Genomic DNA, 19,857 nt, shown 5'->3' with positions numbered 1-19,857 from the left:
AACCGCCTATAATAAGCATCTTTTCATTTATCTCCACTATTATTATTATTATTATTATTATTATTATTTTTTAATCCTCACCCGAGGACATTTTTCCATTTTTTGGACAGATAGAGTGGGAGGGAGAGAGAGGAAGAGAGAGAGAGAGAGAGAAACATCGACGTGAAAGGGACACATCGAGTGGCTGCCACCCGCACGACCAACCAGAGCCGGGGACAAACTGCAACCGAAGTACATGCCCTTAGCGGGAACTGAACCTGGGTCTCTCCGGACCGCAGGCTGACGCTCTAACCGCTGAGCCAAACCGGCCAGGGCTCCACTATTATTTTTAATATCTATGTATTATTATATTTTATAGATGCACCAAAATGTATTTGCACAGTCCTCATTGCTGGGCATTTAAGTAGTTAATGTATATATTTTGAAAACTTTTCAGGTGAATGCAGTACATGTAGGGGACATCATCTCACTGTCAAAGAGCCCTGAACAAAATGGGCCAGAGAGAGGGAGAGAGAGGGAAAGGTTAGTGGTGGAAAAGTACTCAGTAAAAGTGGAGAAGTGCCTCAGCCAAGGTCCCCAGTAAGGAGGGGTCAGAATGGAGGCATCTGGGTGTGGAATGTAGAAATGTGTATGAATGTGGCTGGTTGGAGTGGGGACAAGGAGGCCTAAGTCCTTGTCTGCACCTTCCTCCAGGAAATTGTAATGCATTGGCAGTGCACCGAGTCTGGTATGGGAAGGGGGGCTTCTCCCCATGAGGCCTGCCAGGCAAGCCTTGTAATTTCTTATGATCAAGTCTGAAATATACACATGGGATTTTGGCCTGGGGCTGGACTCCTCAATAAATAATGACAAACTTCCAAAACTTGTACAGCATTCCTTCCCACCTGAGTGGGTGAGAGTGCCAGCAGAAATGGAAGTTTGTCAGAGACCCAGTAGGGAGGACTGAAATGATTTCCTCTGAGGTGTAACAAACTGACCTCTGAGGGCAGGTCAGAGATCCAGGATGACTGGACAACTGAATGAGCCCCTGACAACCCTAAACAGGATCCGATGGAATGGGCTCCCCACCATCCCCGCCCCCGTTTGGGAGATGAGACTGAGTCATCTCCTTATCCACTCAGCTGAGGGCTCTACTTTTAGAGTGAAACGTAAGCACATATTGTGTGAATGTTTAGCTGTCCTCCACGACCTCAGAAAGATATGATAAATCCTCGAACGTTTTATTTTTCCCTAAGAAATTATCTATTTTGGATCATCCTTCTTCAATTTCCTCTCAATCCTTTGGATATTTTCAACTTGCACTATTTCATTGAGGAATGGATTCTCTCAGTCCATTACCCACTGTGCATACTGCTTGCTTATTAAATTTCCCTGCTTCACAATTTAAATACTTTGCAATTTAATGAAGAGTCAGCACTCTCCGGTTACCTCATCGACACCTTTCATGATTTCATAAACTTTTATCATGTCTCCTTTCATTTTTTTCATTGTTTTGGTCTTTTGCTCTGATCTATTCTTTTTACCCCATAAGATGAAGATCCTCAAGCCCTTTGGCCACCATATAGGGACCTTTCTGAGTTTTTATTAAATTACTACTACTACTGATAGAGGAAGTAAACCACCATTTTAATTGAGCCACCATTTAGAAGTGACATGACCCCTTTCACTTCCTGCTTCTGTAAGTTGCTTACTGCTTTCGCACCAAAAGAATGCCCCGCCCAGCCTCTATAAAGCTGGGCACAACCTACAACTCGGGGCCCAGAATGTGGAGACTGCCTCCTCTGGGTCCGCATGCGTACATAAAGGAACCTCTTTATTCCTCCAGTGTTCTGTCTGATTCTTTTCTGTAACATTTTGGTTCCCTGACCAGGAAACAACTCACACGAGCAGGCGATTGCCACTGGCCAGGTGGCCCCGCGGGCGCTCCGTGGAGTCCTGTGATGGAGGCGAGCGCACGCCCCAGCCATTCTGGGTCCCTGCCTGTTCCAGCTCCGTGGCCAGCTGTCCGCGAGGTTCACACCCCACCTGGGCTGCCGGGGAAACGAACGGGACCAGCTTCAGGGACTGTGCAGCTTTAGGACCGGTGAGTGCCCCAGGGACCAGGAGCCCGAGTACAGGCCCACCCTTGAGGTGGAAGGAGAGACTGATCACCTCTCAGGCCTTCTGGCCACCAGGTAGGGCAAGTCCTAATGGGAGGGAATGTTTAAACTCGTTTGAATGTCAGTGCGTGAGTGAGTGTGAATGTCTGTGTGGCTCCACCCGAGCAAGCCTACGGAGTCTGAGTGGGCCCCAACCTGCAGGACCGTGGTGACCTCATACGGCTCAGGACAGTATCAGGTTCTGGGGGACACAGTCCCTCCCTGCGAACCTGATCAGAGTCAGGGGTTTGTACTGACCTGCCAAAGCTAAGAGGCACCTAAATCCCCACAAAGGGAGCGGCCAGGCGGGCGAACTGAAAACCCCCACCCCTTGTCTGTCTGCGCCATTTCGGGAGGAGAAACCATGGGAGGAGGCCCATCAACAGTACTTGACCACATGTTGCAGAATTTTGATCGGTCCTGGGCCCAGGATCCGAGCATGACCCCAAGCCAATTGGAAACCTTCTGTTCAGCCGAATGGCCTAGTTTTGGGGCAGGCTGGCCCCCTGAGGGAACCCTCAACCTAGGAATCATACGGGCGGTACATCTGATAGTAACAGGGAGGCCAGGACACCCAGACCAGTGCATCTACATAAACAGATGGCAGGAACTAGCTCAGGACATGCCAAAGTGGCTCCAACGCTGTGCTGGGCAGAAGCCGAAATTGGCAGGGGTAACTGGAACAAAGAAAAAGACCTCATCTTGCCAAACGTGGGCAGTCCCTGCCCATGTCCTCGTGGCTCAATCTAAGGAGGCACGCCGACCCCCCCATTCTCAAAGGCGACCCAGAGGAAGAACCACCCATCCACTTACCCCCCCTTTTGCACCTGAGATGGTCCCCCAGGTCCCTGAAATCAACACTTCGCCACCATCTATCTTGCCAGCCCCAGAAGCTCCCCTGGCCTCCCCAGTCTCGACAAGGCGCCAGCAATGGCAGCCACTCCAGATGCCTCTCAGGGAGACCCAGGCCCCACCACAAATTGGGCCAGATGGCACCGAGCAGCCAGGGCGAACCATCGTTCATTACCAACCATTCACCACCACTGACCTCTTAAACTGGAAGCACCATACTCCGTCCTACTCAGAGAAACACAAGCCCTGATTGACCTTATGGAGTCCATCATGCAGATGTATCGTCCCACCTGGTACGACTGCCGACAGCTACTCCTCACGCTGTTCATCACCGAGGAGCGAAGGCGCATTCTCCAGGAAGCCCACCAATATCTGGAGACCACGGCGCCCATGGGCACTTTAGACCCAGCCCAATGGGCAAGAGCAGCAGCACCTGAGGCCCAACCTGACTGGAACAACCACTCAGAAGAAGGAAGGGCTGCACTTCAGAGATACAGGGATGCCTTCTCTGCAGAATCCGGGTCGGGGGGGCCTGACATCCTACTCACAGGTCAAAGGTAGCTAATGTGACTCTGCGACCTGATGAATGCCCTGGGGATTTTTATGAATGTCTGTGTGAGGCCTATCGGATATATACCCCGTTCGATCCTGAAGGGCCAGACAGCCAGAGAACGGTCAACACAGCGTTCATCTCCCAATCAGCCTCGGACATCAGGAGGAAGCTTCAGAAACTTGAGGGCTTTGCCGGAATGAACATAAGCCAACTAACAGAGGTTGCCAACAAGGTGTACAATATCAGAGAGGAGGCGGCCGAGCAGTAAGCTCGAAAAAGAATGGAGAAAAAGGCAGCCCTCCCAGAAAGACCCTGCCACCCAGGAAAGGCCAGCGGCCAGAAGGAAAAAACAGGCCTACACACTGGAGTGTGGAAGCAGACCAATGTGCATACTGCAGAGAAAGGGGACACTGGAAAAGAGAGGGTCCCAACCGAAAGAAGAAAAGGCAGGCTGATAGGCAATTGGGACCTGAGACCCAGGCACCTACCATCCTCAGTCTGACAGGCCTAGACTCGGACTAGGGGAGACCGAGATCACTATACCTCGGCCCCCATGAGCCCAAGGTCCAAATGACAGTAGGGGGCCAAACCCTCCGCTTTTGGTAGATACTGCGGCAGAACATTCAGTAGTAACAACCGTGGTTGCACCTCCCTCCGGGCGTGAGATCTCTATCATTGGCGCCACTGGACAGCCTAGTGGCCCCAGTTTTGTCAAACCCAAACTGTAGAACTCGGGGGCCACCAGGTAAAGCATGAATTCATGTACATGCTGGAGTTCCCGGGTCCACTCCTGGGATGTGACCTGCTTTCGAAGCTACGAGCCCAGATCTCCTTTAGCCCATCGGGAGAGGCTCACCTACAAGTTGGCACCCCAGACCTCATAGCAGTCTTAGTTCCCAGGGAAGAATATTGACTATATAAGGAAGCAGAGGAAGGCCAATGGGAGCCCACAGAGGGAAAGGGGATGACCTTCGAAAGAGATACCCAAAGGTCTGGGCAGAAGACAACCCTCCAGGATTGGCAGAGAACAATCTGCCTATAATTATAGAACTGAAGCCAGGAGCTGGACCAAATCAGATCCGCCAGCACCCCATCCCCAGGAAGGCCAGGCTAGGCATCACAGAGGCAATCCAGAAGCATCTGAGGGAAGGTATACTTGTCCCGTGCCAGTCCCCCTGGAACACTCCCTTGCTGCCAGTGAAGAAGCCAGATGGGAGCGGATACAGGCCAGTACAGGACCTGCGAGCCGTGAACGAGGCAACAATCGCCCTGCACCCCATGGTACCGAACCCATACACGCTCCTTAGCCAGCTCCCGCAGGAGGCGGCCTGGTTCACCTGTTTGGACTTGAAGGACGCCTTTTTCTGCCTCCGACTTGCAAAGGTGAGCCAGCCACTCTTTGTTTTTGAATGGGAAGACCCCCACACTGCAGCAAAGACCCAACTGACCTGGACCAGATTGCCACTGGATTTAAAAATTCACCCACTCTCTTCGGAGAGGCCCTGGCCAGAGACTTCAAACCATTTACTGATACAGAAATGGACCTAGTGCTGCTACAATATGTAGATGGTCTCCTACTAGCCGCCCCCACATTGGACCGGTGCTGGGAGGGCACCTGCCAGCTCCTTGAACTGCTAACAAAGGCAGGGCACCGGGCCTCATGGAAGAAAGCACAGGTGTTCCAGGCCCAGGTAAAATATCTCAGATTCCTCATTTCCCAAGGGAAATGGGTCCTGGGCCAGGAAAGGAAGCAGGTCATAATGGCCCTACCAACTCCAGCCACACGGAGGGAACTTTGAGCGTTCCTAGGGGCAGCTAGGTTCTGCCGAATCTGAATACCAGGTATGCAGCATTAGCCAAACCACTTTACCAACTGCTAAAAGGCCCAGACAGAGAACCCCTCTATGGGAAGCTGAACAGGAGAAAGCCTTCCAGGTTATAAAAGATCATCTTGGGCCTGTGCTGGCCGTAGGGCTGCCCCAGTCAGCCTTTCAGCCTCTATATGGACGAAAAGGAGAAAATAGCATTAGGGGTCCTTACGCAACCAATGGGACCGTGGCAAAGGCCAGTTGCACACCTGTCTAAGCAACTGGACAATGTAGCGGCAGGCTGGCCGCCCTGCCTGAGGGCCATAGCTACAGCTGTCACTCTCTTACAGGAGGCAGACAAACTAACACTTGGGCAAGAGATCAACATATTTGTTCCCTACACGGTATCTAGCCTTCTGGCTGGACAGGGACACAAATGGCTCCCCAACCCGAGACTGACACAGTACCAGGGACTTCTCCATGAGAATCCCTGAGTGACAGTCAGCACTGTCGGCGAATAAACCCGGCTACGTTCCTGCCTGCTGAGCTGGGAGAACCAGACCACCACTGCCTCGAGACAACTGAAGAGGTGCACGCCAGCCGACCCGACCTGCGGGACCAGCCTCTGGACAAGCCAAACTTAACGCTCCGCAGCGATGGGAGCAGGTACATGGCTGAGGGGAAACAAATGGCGGGTGCGCTGTCGTGGACAATGAGAAAATAATTGCAGCAAAGCCCCTGCCTGCCGGCTGGTCCACCCAAAGGGCAGAACTCTGGGCATTAATTAGGGCGCTCGAAATAGCAGAAGGAAAAAGGGTCAATACAGACTCTCGGTGTGCCTTTGCCACCATACACATCCATGGGGCAATCTACCGAGAGAGAGGACTCTTAACAGCCAAAAGGGAACAAATTAAAAACAAGGCAGAAATAGTTCAACTGCTAGAAGCAGTCTGGACCTCTCGGGGAGTAGCAGTAATGCATTGCAGGGGCCACCAGAAGGAAGACAGAAGTAGCCCAAGGGAACAGAAGGGCAAATCAGGCAGCAAAGGCAGCAGCTACAGAAAGCGAGGCCCTGACAAATCCCCCAGCCATAGAAGGTACCCTATTAGAACTGAACCTCAATCAGCCAGAATACACCTCAGAGGAACAGAAATGGGCCATACAAGAAAACTGCCTCCGAATGCCCACCGGCACATGGAAACTGCCGGGTGATCGGCTCTACATACCCCAAGGCCAGGCCAGCAATCTCGTCAGGCAATGCAGGCCCTCACACGCCTAGGGAAAACACCTCTAGAGGCCTTACTCGGGAGGTATTACTACTTCCCTAACGTGTCTGGACTATGTGCAGCGGCAGCGGCTCAATGCCTGGCCTGTGCCAGGAACAATGCAGCAGGTCATCCTAAAAGGCTTCCCGGAATACAAAACAGGGGGCAACAGCTTTTTGAGGACCTACAGATTGATTTTACTGAGATCAGGCCAAGCCAGGGATACAGATACTTGTATTAGTCTGTACTTTCTCTGGATGGGTAGAAGCATTCCCCAACAGGACAGAAAAAAGCAGAGAGGTAGTCAAGACCCTCCTCAGGGAAATTATCCCCCGCTTTGGGTTGCCTATGACCATTGGCAGCGACAATGGGCCAGCGTTTGTTGCAAAAGTGCTCCAGGAACTAGCAGCACAATTAAAAATTACTTGGAAGCTACACACTGCTTATCGCCCTCAGAGCTCAGGAAAGGTGGAACGCATGAACCAGACTCTAACAGAAACCTTTGCAAAGTTCCATCAGGAGACCGACCTGCCCTGGCCAGACCTACTACCCTTAGCATTATTCAGGGTACAAAATGCCCCAAATGCCCCAGGGTATACACCATTTGAGTTAGTTTATGGGAGGCCACCAGCCATACAACCCCTACCTAAAGGAGAGCTTCAGATTATAGGGGAAGCAGGGCAGACTAAGTACGTCCAGAAGCTGGGTGAGACACTTAGCCAGATACATCAGGCTGGATTAGGCCAAGGACCCTTACCACGAGGGGGGCCAGCCCACCCACACAAACCAGGGGACTATGTGTGGATTAAAGACTAGAAAAAGGAACCCTCCAACCCACATGGACCAGGCCCCACCTTGTCATACTAACAACCCCTACTACACTTAATGTTGAAGGAGTCACCCCCTGGATCCATCACAGCCGAGCCAAGAGGGAAACGGACCCAGCGGATTCCAGGAGGACGGATGGGGACCCAGAGGACCAGCTGCCATGGTTGCCAACCCTGAAGCTGAAAAGGAAACCATGCATTGACAGAGGCTCAGAGGAATGGACAATTGCCCAGGATGGTACCTGACTGCAGTGGGAAGTTTTGCTGTAATCTTAGGAATTGGACTGATGACTGTAGCCCCACAGAATGGAACACCTGGGAGCAACTGGCTCTCGGGGGAACATATCTTGGTTGTCTGTGCTTTTGGATGCTTAGTATGCTTTGCTTAGCAGACCCTGCCCCAATTCAAGCCCCTGTATGTAAATGTAGCAAGCCTGCAGAAAGGATATGACTTGCAGGAGGAGTAGCAAGCTATAGATTCCCTGCATCGCCCTTCACATATGCCACTGCTATGCCCGCGGAATGCCTACAAGGCTATCTCCCAGGTAGGGACCAGGCTGGGCCCCCCACATGTGTCTGGGACAATAAATTATACATGACAGGGAAATTGGGAGGGACTATTGGATACCAGAGTCAGAAGTGTCAGGCATACGGGTCCCTGGGTAGACAGGTTTGTTGGAGTACGGACCATAGTCCACTGTAACCAGGTGGGCCACAGCCAAAATACTGGCCCTCCAACAGTATTAGTACAGATATCAACTCCTACAAAAAGCCTGTGGTTCTTTTTTTAATGTTAAAAGTAAATAAGTAGGTTATACAGCACCGCAAATGTACTTAATGCTATTCGACTGCTCACTTAAAATGGTTGAAAGGGTAAGTTTCGTGGCATGTATATTTTCCCACAATAAAAATTTAAATAAATATATGTAAATGCATTTTAAGTAAAAGAAGGTCAAGCGAAGACTAGAGTGAGTGTGTGAGAAAGCTCTAAGGCGGCAGTAAAAACAAGCTCAGTACTCTGGCCGAGGCTACTGCACAGGAAGCCTACCGGGGCTTTCATGGGGGATCCAGAAAGGAGCCAGGACATGTATATTTGTCTGGAGTAAGTTGGGGAGGGGAACCTGGTAAATTTTTATTTCCACTCTAGTTGTGATTAGACTCTGCACTGTTCTATGAAATTAAAGAGCAGACAGATTTATTGGGTAGTGTGACCAGTTTTCTACTTGAGTAACCCAGGGTTTGACTTGCACAAAGTCCTATGCAATACCCGGGCTGGATTCTTAGTAGATGACTCATGGACCCTGGACAATCAGAGCTGAGGAGGACTGTGAGTATGCCCTCCTTTTACTTGAGGTCACTGAGACCCAGGAGTGACAGATGCTAAGGGATTTAATTAGGATTGTAACTCGGGTCTCTGGGCCCCTGGTCAAGTACTGTTTTTCTAAAAAAGTGATACCAGCTCTATTTAGTCATGGCTTGACTGTCTTCACTCAATTTCTCTTCCTGTTAATTGCTCAGCTGCTCCTCAGAATCAAAGGTCTAGTGTTTGGTCATGATTTTTTTCAGCTACCTTGCAGGATTCTGGTTGCTAACACCCTATCCAGAATGTTTGCTCTTGTATTCCATATGTGAGATTAGTCTACAGTTTTCTGGTTTTGGACTACTATTTTTCACCAATTCAGTGATGTATATTTTTTTATGTTTCAGTATTTCTGAAATCAGGGTGCAGCTGACAATTGCTACCAACCAGGCCTGAGTCGACGTAGCTGTCGTTGCCTGTGCCTGTTAACTTGCCTGAAACCTTCCACTGACACCTGCAGCAACAACCAGAATGATTGTTGGCATCAGAATCTGCCACGTGAACGTCAGCAGTTTGGGGGAAAAAACATGGAGACAGGAATGGACCCTGCTTACAGGAAGAGCAGTATTATCAATGTGTTTGGGGCATGGAGGACAATATTGTATGGAAAAACACAGACATTAGCTTTGAACTGAAAAGTGATTCAGAAAAGCATGAGAATGAGTATGAAAATGATTTTTTTTATGAATGCACAAGAGTGATGGACAATCTTTTAACATAAGTCTAAAGTAGTACTTTCACTAAATATAAATAAAAATTGTAAGTGCTAAGAAAGTATTTTTGTAATGGTACGTAACATAATGTGAATTTTACAATCATTGGCATCTTAGTTTAGATGAAATACGTCAACTATATCAAGATTCATTATTAAACCTTAAAATGAATTGAAGAGAGTCCAATTTTTCCACTCTAGGCTTTGAACATTTAAAATAACATCAGAATTAACTAAAGATTAACTAGCACAGCTGTGAAACCAGATCGTCCTGAGGTCTTTTCCAATGCTAGGTTTTTAAATATCATTTTAAGTTTTTTATACAAACTTGGTTTATTCTTATTTTTCTTATTTCAGGATCCATTTTGGTAATTAGTATTTTTACTAGGAAGTCACCCATTTTCTTTAGAATTCTAGTTTGTTTGGTTTTTTGCCATAGGTTCCTCTTATCCTTTTTTTTTTTAAATCCTCACCTGAGGACATTTTTCTATATTTTGTTCAGATAGAGTGGGAGGGAGAGAGAGAGAGAAACATAGACATGAGAGGGACTCACCAAGTGGCTGCCACCTGCACGACCCAACCAGGGCCGGGGACAAACTGCAACCGAGGGATGTGCCCTTAGCTGGAACCAAACCCGGGTCTCTCTGGACCATAGGCTGACGCTCTAACTGCTGAACCACACTGGCCAGGGCTCCTCTTATCCTTTTAATTTCTACTCTACTTATACGTTTCTACAGAATTCATAATATTATTTACTTTTGCTCAGTTTTTTCTTAATCAGGCTGATTTTATTAATCTTTTTTAAAGAAAGGCATTTATATTTATTTGTACTGCTGCTTCTTTTCTATTACATTCATTTTAGCTTTCGTCTTGATTAATTTCCTCTTCCTAATTTCTTTTTGTTTACTTTGTTACTCCTTTTTCTAGTTTCTTAAGGTAAAAACTTTCTTTTTTTTCTTTTTTAAATCTTTATTGTTGAATGTATTACAGATGTTCCTTATTTTTTCCCCATTGACCCCCTCCTCCCCACTCCTGCCCCTCTCCCACCTTTTCCCACACTATTGTCTATATCCATTGGTTATGCATATAAGGTCTTTGGTTTATTTCTTCCCACCCCTCAACCCCTTTCCCTTTGAGGTTTGTCAATCTAGCAATGGATTTGTACTTCTTAATCCCTTCACCTTTTTCACCCATTCCCCCAGCCCCCTCCCATCTGGCAACCAACAAAATGTTCTCTGTGTCTATGACAATGTTTCTGTTCTGCCTGCTCATTTTGTTTGTAGATTCCATTGTCGATAGATATGTATTCATTGCCATTTTGTTTGTTCATACATTTTATCTTTTTCTTCAAAAAGACCCTTCATCATTTCATATAATAATGGTTTGGTGGTGATAAACTCCTTTAACTTTTCTTGTCTGGGAAACTCTTTATATGGCCATCGATTCTAAATGACAGCTTTGCAGGATAGAGTAATCTTGGTTGTAGGTTCTTGCTTTTCATCACTCTGAATATTTCTTGCCACTCCCTTCTGGCCTGCAAAGTTTCTTTTGAGAAATCAACTGACAGTCTTATGGGAACTCCCTTGTAGGTAACTAACTGCTTTCCTCTTGCTGCTTTTAAGATTCTCTCTTTGTCTTGACTCTTTTGCATTTTGATGATGATGTGTCTTGGTGTGGGCCTCTTGGGGTTCATCTTGTTTGGGACTCTCTGTGCTTCCTGGACTTGTATGTCTGTGTCCTTCACTAAGTTAGGAAAGTTTTCTGACATTGTTTCAAACAGGTTTTCAATTTCTTGTTCTCCCTCTTCTCCTTCTGGCACCCCAAGATGTGAATGTTGGCATGCTTGAAGTTGTCCCAGAGGCTCCTTACACTATCCTCATTTTTTTGGATTCTTTTTTCTTTTTGCTATTCTGACTGGGCATTTTTTGCTTCCTTATATTCCAAGTCAATGGTTTGCTTCTTGGATTTACGTAGTCTACTATTGAATCTGTGTAAATTATTCTTTATTTCAGTTAATGCCTCCTTCATTTCTGACTGTGCATCCATCATTTCTGACTGGTCCTTTTTTATGCTCTTGAGGCCCTCACTAAGTTCACTGAGGTTCTCACTAAGTTCATTGAGCATCCTTATAAGCAGTATTTTGAACTCAGCATCTGTTAGGTTGCTTATCTCCATTTTGCTTAGTTCTTTTCTTGGGGTTTTGTTCTGTTCTTTCATTTGGAACCTGTTTCTTTGTCTCCTCATTTTGGCTGCCTCCCTGTGTTTGTTTCTGTGTATTACTTAATGAGAGGTATGGGGCTATCTGAGACCAGATGCTGCTTGTTTGAAAGAATTTAGGAAAACCTGAAGCAGGATCCAAGACAGGCCAATCCTATGGTTAAGCAACTGGCAACAGCTTGGGTGGGCCTGAAAGTTGGATGGGGCAGGGCCTCAGGGAATCACCAGGGCGGGGCAACCAGTGTGAGCCAGGTTGCTGGAGTCCCAGATATGGTGGCTGTCTGCCAGCCCAGGGAAGGGCTCACCAAAGAAACAAAGGCCTCTGATAGCACATTTGTCCCGGAGAAAGCCCTTTCTCCAGCCCTTGCTCCAGTGCCAAACAGCTCAGTTCTTCCCTGTATGTCTCTGGTGCCCCTCGAGCTACCTCCCCTCCAAGCTTAGAGGGAAAGAGTCCGATAAGTCCGTGCGCGGGCCCTTTAAGGAGCTACTTGGGCCTCCAGCCGCATCAGCTTTCCTGAGCCTCAGTTCCCACTGGTTTTTCCAGCCAGAAGTTATGGAGACTTCTCTTCCTGGCACTGGAACCCTGAGCGGGGCACCTGGTGTGGTAGGGGACCCCTCAGTCCTCAGGAAGGACCTTCCCACCTGAGGTGTCCTCCTGATCTTTATCTGCCACACATGGGTGTGGGCCCAGCCGTTGGCCTCCGCCCCTCCTACCAGTCTCGATGTGGCTGCTGCCTTAATTCCATTCAGCTTGATTTCAGGCGGTTTTGAGTGATGGTTGTTCTGTAGTTTAGTTGCAACTTTGATGTGCTTGTGGGAGGAGGTGATACTGCCTTTACCTACCCGCCATCTTGACCGGAAGTCAAAATTAACTTTATTTTTGACATTATCTTCTTTAATAATGAAAACAATTAAGTTGTATATTTCCTTCTGCGTACAGCTTCCATTGTGATATTTGGGTTTTGGTTAAAGTGTATTTTCCATTGCTTTATAGATATTTTATAATTTTGTTTTGATTTCTTTGTATGGTCTTCTTTACATTATTTTTCAACTTTATTGGATTAAGACAGGAGGATGTGATTTTTACAGTCTGTTAAGATTGTCTTTGTTGTCAAATATGACTAATTTTTAAAAATATTCTATGTGTACCCAAAAATGTTTTGTTATTATTCTTTGTTTGAGAGATATTAGATTCTATACATAGCTATTACATCAAGTTTATTGATTGCATTATTTAATTCTATTGTCATCCCCTATTTGTTATATACCATATTTGCCCAATTCTGAAATAAAGTATGTCTTCCACTATAATTGCATTTTATAAAATTATTTTTATATTTCTTATAATTTTTACTTTTTTGTAGTTAGCTGTTATGTTGTTTGGTATATACACTTATACATTCTCAGGCTATGATTATGTATTTCTCTATATTTTATCTGTTAATCTTTACTGATTCCTTCCTTCTTTATCATAACACACTCACTATTATAGTTAAGCCTCTTCTGAAGTATTTTCTTTAACTGGAAAACAAAAATGTTAGTCTCTGACTTCTTTTTTTCATCCTCACCTGAGGGCATTTCTCTTTTTTTGCATTTATCTTCAGATAGAGTGGGAGGGAGAGAGGGAGGAAGAGAGAGAAACATTGATGTGAGAGAGACACATAGGCTGGTTGCCACCCACATGACCCCAACTGGGCCGGGGACAAACTGCAACGGAGGTACGTGCCCTCAGCGGGAACTGAACCTAGGACCCTCCGGTCCGTGTGCCGACGCTCTTTAACTGCCGAGCCAAAGTGGCCAGGGCATTCTCTGACTTCTTATCTGTAAGTATCTTGCTTTCCACATGACAACTGAATGATGTATTGGTTGGTCATGGTGTTCTTGTGTAGCCATCCTTTTCTGTCAGAGTCTGAAAATACCATATCACTGATATGTGGAATCTAATGAACAAAATAAATGAACAAACAAAACAGAAACAAACTCATAGATACAGGGGAACAAATTGATGGTTGCCAGATGTGAGGGGATTGGGGGGCTGGGTAAAAAGGTGAAAGGATTATGAAGTATAAATTGCTAGTTATAAAAACAGTCATGAAGGTGTAAAGTATAACATAGGGAATATAGTTAATATTGTAATAACTATGTATGGTGTCAGATGGGTAGTGGATGTATTAGGGTGATCACTCTGTAAGTTATATAAATGTCTAACTACTATGTTGTACACCAGAAACTAATATATTGTATGGCAACTGTAACTGGGGGAAAAAAAAAAGCCTGCAGATGTTATTCCACTAACTTCTAGCTACTGGTGATGCACATAAGAGGTCTGATTCTGTTTGTTTGTTTGTTTGTTTGTTTGTTTGTTTGCAATAATTCTTCCTATATGGGAGCTTGTAAAAACATTTTTTTTTTTTTTTATTACAGTTTAGGACTCTTACCAGGACATTCCTAATTGTGTGTGTGTGTGTGTGTGTGTGTGTGTTTGTTCACTGATTCAGCTTGAAACTTAAAGAGCCCAATCAATCCACAAACTAAGATATTTCTTGGTCCCAGAAAATTTTCTACTTTTATATATTTAATTATTGCCTCTCCTCCATATGTGTCTTTTTCTCCACCCAGATATCCTAATATTGTGTGCTAAGGCTCTTGGATCTATCTTCAAATGTCTTGTCTCTTTTCTCACAATTTAATAGTTTTATTTCTTTCTTTGTTCTGTGCTTTGAGATATTTTCTCCATTTGATCTTCTAGCCCACTAATTTAGGTCTCAATAGTGCTCAGTCTTTCCTTTCGGTCATGCACCCAATTAAATTTGAAAATCTTTTCTTTTTTGTCCTGCTCCCCCCCCCCCCCCCCCTTTCTTCTTAGCCCCAGAGGCCTTTCTTTTTTCCTGCACTTGTATCTTCTTGGCATATGTTTTATCTGTTCTGATTGATCTTCCTCTATGCTACTGAATCCCTTTGGATACATTATTTCCTTTGCTGACTCAGTGGGGCTCAGGGATGCTTGTGGAGTATCCTAAGACGTAGTAGTCATAGAAATGGTGGAAGGCAAAATGATCTCTTCTCTTTCAGTTAATTGTATTAAGATAAATTGTCTGCAAGACTTCTTTGGAAGCAGGAAGGGAGATACCCTGCTCCCTGGTCTTTGTAAATTCTATCAGCCTTGGAAGCAAGGAGGACACAACTCATCATTCTGTTCCTTTTTGTCTTCTTGGGACCAGAAAAAAAGCCACACATCCATGTAGGGTTCAAATCAGCCTTTATTCTTAGCTCCCACAAGTTCTCTGAGAGCCAAGTTTTCCCTGGATTATTTGGGTTCTTCTTGCCCCAGCCATTTCCAATAATGGTTTCTCTTGTATCTTTGGTAGGGGGATCGCAGCACCCTTTCTTCGCTCTAGGACTCATGCAGAGCCCACAGTTTCACTTTCATTCAGACACTCATAGGCCTTAGCTACCATTTCACGAAAGAGTGAAGTTGCTAGTTGGAGAGATTGCCATCTTCTCCGTGTTCTGGTTCTCAGCTACCTTACTAAACCCTTGGAAGGCATGACTGACTACCTCTTTATCTTCCATGTCTAATCCTGTGACCTACACATCATTAGTATAGTGAAGATGAAGAAAGAGAAGGGAAAGAAAGAGAGGAAGAAAAGGAGGGTAAGGAGAGTAAGAGAATCAGGGAGAAGAAAAGGAAGGAAAGTAGGTCACCAGGGCCAAAAATCTTCAGTGGAGCAACTGTCTTCTGAAGATTAGTTCTTAGTATCAAGGAATTTCCTCAAATCAGCATCTGCATCTAAAATGACCTTCTCGCCTTCCCAACCGCCTGATTTTGAGGGTGTGCAGCCATGGGGCCTGGAGTTCTGGATCTGTTAGTATATGAATGATTGCCTAATTTGGTCTGGGTGCTCATGGTTGCACAAAGAAAAGAGATTAGATGCTGGATACCTGGGGCTAAAGGGCATATAGAGGAAAATCACCCTCATCAGAGTTAACAGGGTCATTAATGATAAGCAGATCCTTACAAATCTTGATTTGAAAAATGAGTCATCTGCTTTATGTCAGATTGACTACTGGATCTTTGCTCTAAGATGGCATTGGCACTGCATTTCTCAAAGGAGAAGAAACCCTCCTGTCACAGAGCCTAGCGCTGCCTGCAGTGTCACCAAGCAGCTCATTTACTCCTCTCTGGGCCACGTGCTCAGGTGAAAGTGACAGGTACATTCTGGCTTCTGTGACAAAGATCCAACTTCAATCTTTGGATGTGCATATGTGTACATTTGCATGGGGTATCTGTATGTGTATGTGGGATTGCATAGGGATTAGGGTTTATCAGAATGTAAATAAAGGTTTGACCCAGTTCAAGTCTCTCTCCTTTATAGTACCTTGAAGAAATTATGTTGCCTGAGAGTTCATAAGAACAATCAAAAATAAGTAAGAGAGCGAATCTTCTTTTTGGGATAAGTTTATAACAATTAACATGTACATACATGTATGTGGAAATTTACAAATGATATGCATATATAACTGCACGGTGGTTCGGGTATCAATCACCTGCCTTCCTCACTGGAGCATCCATGGAGCACTCAGCCAGGAGTGGCTGGGGAAGCCTCTTGTCCTGCTTTTCTCCTCCTGGATATATCAACTCCTGTATCCATACCCATCTATCTGCTTATTAGTGGTAAGTTTAAAAGCTTCACTGTCAAGAATTCTTTTCTCACATATTTTTCTTTTTAGTTAATACTCACCAGAAGGTATTTTTCCATTGATTTTTATTTATTTTTAGATAAAGTGGAAGGAAGGGAGGGAGGGAGAGAGAGAGTTTAGAAACATTGATGTCAGAAAGACACATAGATTGGTTGCCTCTTTCACAACCCTGACCAGGGCTGGGGATCGAACCTGCAACCCAGGTACATACCCTTGACCAGAGAATTGAATCTGTGACCCATCAGTCCTTGGGCGGATGCTCTAACTGCTGCACCAAAGAGGTCAAGGCTCTTTTCTCACATCTTGATGTCCACTTCTTATATTATTTGATTTATGTTTCAACTGCATAGAGCTGTGACCCTATTGCTTTCTAATTTTTCTCTTCCTAATAGGTGTTGCACAAACACCTGTTGGAAGTGTGACTCTGCATGCATTGACTTTCAAAGTGGTAGAAGGAGTCTGGGTTGGGAGAAAGGACAAAGTACTGAGAGGAAGGGAGCAGCAACATTTTGGAGCCAAAGGTAGAAAAAACATATAATGCATATGTGCATGTACACACACACACACACACACACACAAACACTATACTACACTGTCTTACTAGTGTCATTCTGTTTCTCTGCTGACATCAATAATGTAAAAGTTGCCTTCATATCTAATCTGGCTAGCACAAATCACAAGAACCTTAAGAAATACTACCTCTAGTGACAATTTTTTAACTTCAGAATTGCAAAAGAAATAAAAATCATCTCTGAGGTATTTAAAGAACAGGATAGGTCTCACCCTGATAGTTGAAATGTCCTCTTGTGTAAAGTGGTGTGATGATGACTTTTCAAAGTCTTGCTACTAAATATTTGATTCTGAGATCACTTAGAACAAGAGAAAAATTCCTACTGCAGGCCAGGTTTAAAAATGTAATTATATAGCCCTGGCTGGTTTGGCTCAGTGGTAAGAGCGTCACCCACGGACCAGAGAATCCCACTAAGGGCATGTACCTCGGTTGCATTTTGTCCCCGGCCCCAGTTGAGGTCATGTGGGTGGCAACCACTCGATGTTTCTTTCTCACATTAATGTTTCTCTCTCTCTTCCTCCATCTCTCCCTCCCGGTCTATCTGAAGATAAATGCAAAAATGTCCTCGGGTGAGGATAAAAAAAAAAAGTAATTGTAGTTACACCATGGCAAAAGTCATAGGTATCCAGTAATCATCTGATTCATTCTTATCCATTGGTCAATTACACCAAGTGATATAAAGGGCAGAATTTTAATTGCAGATTTGGGGGCAAAGTTCTCACAAACTCTGCCCCTGGCTGCACGTGCATTGGCTCTGGAGGAGAGAATAAAACACTTAAACACAGGTGACTTAGAAGGGTGTGGTGAGTGATGCAAGAACTTAGAAATATTTTAGAGCTACAAAAATAGAAAGGAGTTTTAAGCACAGATAATTGTAGACTCAAAGTGATGAGGAGCCTCAGAGATCACTGTCAAGGTAACAAAGTTTAAAACTAACACAAAGGACATTTAATTGTAAAGCTTTCTAGCTGTAACATAAGCTTAATTTCTAAGAAGTTAAACTTATTGCATATATCTTTAGTTTAGCTTTTAGAACTCCCAAAGCAACATTTTAAATCCGGTCTTTATTTGTAGGAAGAAAAGAGTCATAGTAACATTTTAAGAATATTTTCTTTGTCATGAGTTTCCAGTAAACAGACAAGTTTACTTTTCCATTTAAATCTTCCCTATATTCACACAGGTCTTGCGAGTGATTATGCAGATATAAGAAGTAAAATAATCATGTAGTCTCATAGCTAGATCTAAAATAAATGAAGGTAGAAATTATGTTTAGTACTTATGTGTAGTGTTGAACTTGTTTCCTATCAGGGAATTCTATGTTTATGGATTAACGATAGTGTTTTCTTCTAGACAGATGTTTACATTTGTTATCTTTCATGGTAATGCCAACCTGTTCATCACTGCTGCTTAGGATGTTAGTCATGTGTTTATCTGTGGTCAAAAGAACCAGCGTATGACTTGACAAGGTTTTCCTCTCCCACGGAAAGGCTATCTTCTGCCTCATGGCTATAAACCTGAGCCATCTGACCAAGCCATCCTTTCGTGAATATTTCTGGTCAATTTGATCTGTTTGCTGCATTTGCGTTCCAGATACTCTTAGTTGCAATTGGCTTCAGTATGGACAATTAGCTTGAATATATCATCTTACATACTCAAAATACTTTTTTAAAAAAGTGGCTGATAGGGAGACACAAAGAACATTGAATTAGCAGTCAGTGCCTGGTCTAAAGTAGGCATTCCATTAAAAATAATAGTTTTAAAAAACAGATGAAGGGATTCTAACCCAGCTCTGTTGCTGTTTATCTAAGAGTACTTGAGCAAGTCGCTTTATCACTTTGGGCTAATTTCTTTAACTGTTAAAACCCTAGTTCACTGACTTCAAGTTACCAAGATGACTTTCCCTAAAGAATTATCACCCTTGCTGGGCAACTGAGTCATCTAGGGGAGCTTCTGCAACTACTGATGTCCAGACTCCACTTCTAGAGATCGGGTTATAATTGGTCTGGGGATGGGGCCCAGACATTTGAATATTTTAAAGTTCCCATGGTGATTCTATTGCACAACTAGGGTTGAGAACCACTGCCCAGAAGAAATCTTTCTAGTATCCTTTTCCTCCCCATGAAAGACTAATTCATCTGCTTACACGGCCAAAGTCTGATAGTTGTTCCAGGTTTCTCTGTTGGATAGTGCTACAGGGTTTAAGATTTGACCTGTCCTCCATCGGATCGTAGTGTGTGCTGGTCAGCCTTGTGGAATGCTATCTAGGGGTAGACAGCCCCTGCAGGGGAGTCTGTGATTTGGTTGGTTATATTCAATTTAAGAACAATATAAGCAGCTCCATTCTGATTCGATAACACTGATATTTAGATCCCTTTCTCCAGTCTATGTTAATTTCTTAATAGATTTCGAATTCAGAGGAGTAAGAGTGTAATCCACACCAACTTGACCAAATCTAGCCCTACCTCACAGTTGTCATGAGGTTTAAATAAAGTAGGTTTTGAAATGTGCTTTGTAAACAGTAGAGCTACCCAGATGTTTACTCTTATCTAAGGTTTCCCAACATCTAAAATTTTGAACACAGAGATGTCGTGCAGACAGCATCACTTTGATGCCAATTGACCTATTACAGTGCAGCACCAATTCTGTTACTGATTTCCTATCAATAGAGTAGTAAAGAAAGAGAGGGGCATATACTATCGGAGAAACAGCACTGAAGTGGGAATCCAGAGGCTTGGATTCAAGATTTAACCATGTGAAGTCTTGAAAGGTCTCCCTGGGCTTAAATTTTTTCATCTCGCAAGCGAACGACACAATTCCAGACCTTTAAAGTTTATTCTAGCTCTAATGTTAGGG

Source organism: Molossus molossus, unplaced genomic scaffold (genome assembly GCF_014108415.1).
Source record: "Molossus molossus isolate mMolMol1 unplaced genomic scaffold, mMolMol1.p scaffold_m16_p_5, whole genome shotgun sequence".
In the NCBI taxonomy this organism is placed as follows: domain Eukaryota; kingdom Metazoa; phylum Chordata; class Mammalia; order Chiroptera; family Molossidae; genus Molossus; species Molossus molossus.
Note: the sequence above shows the minus strand (reverse complement) of the source record.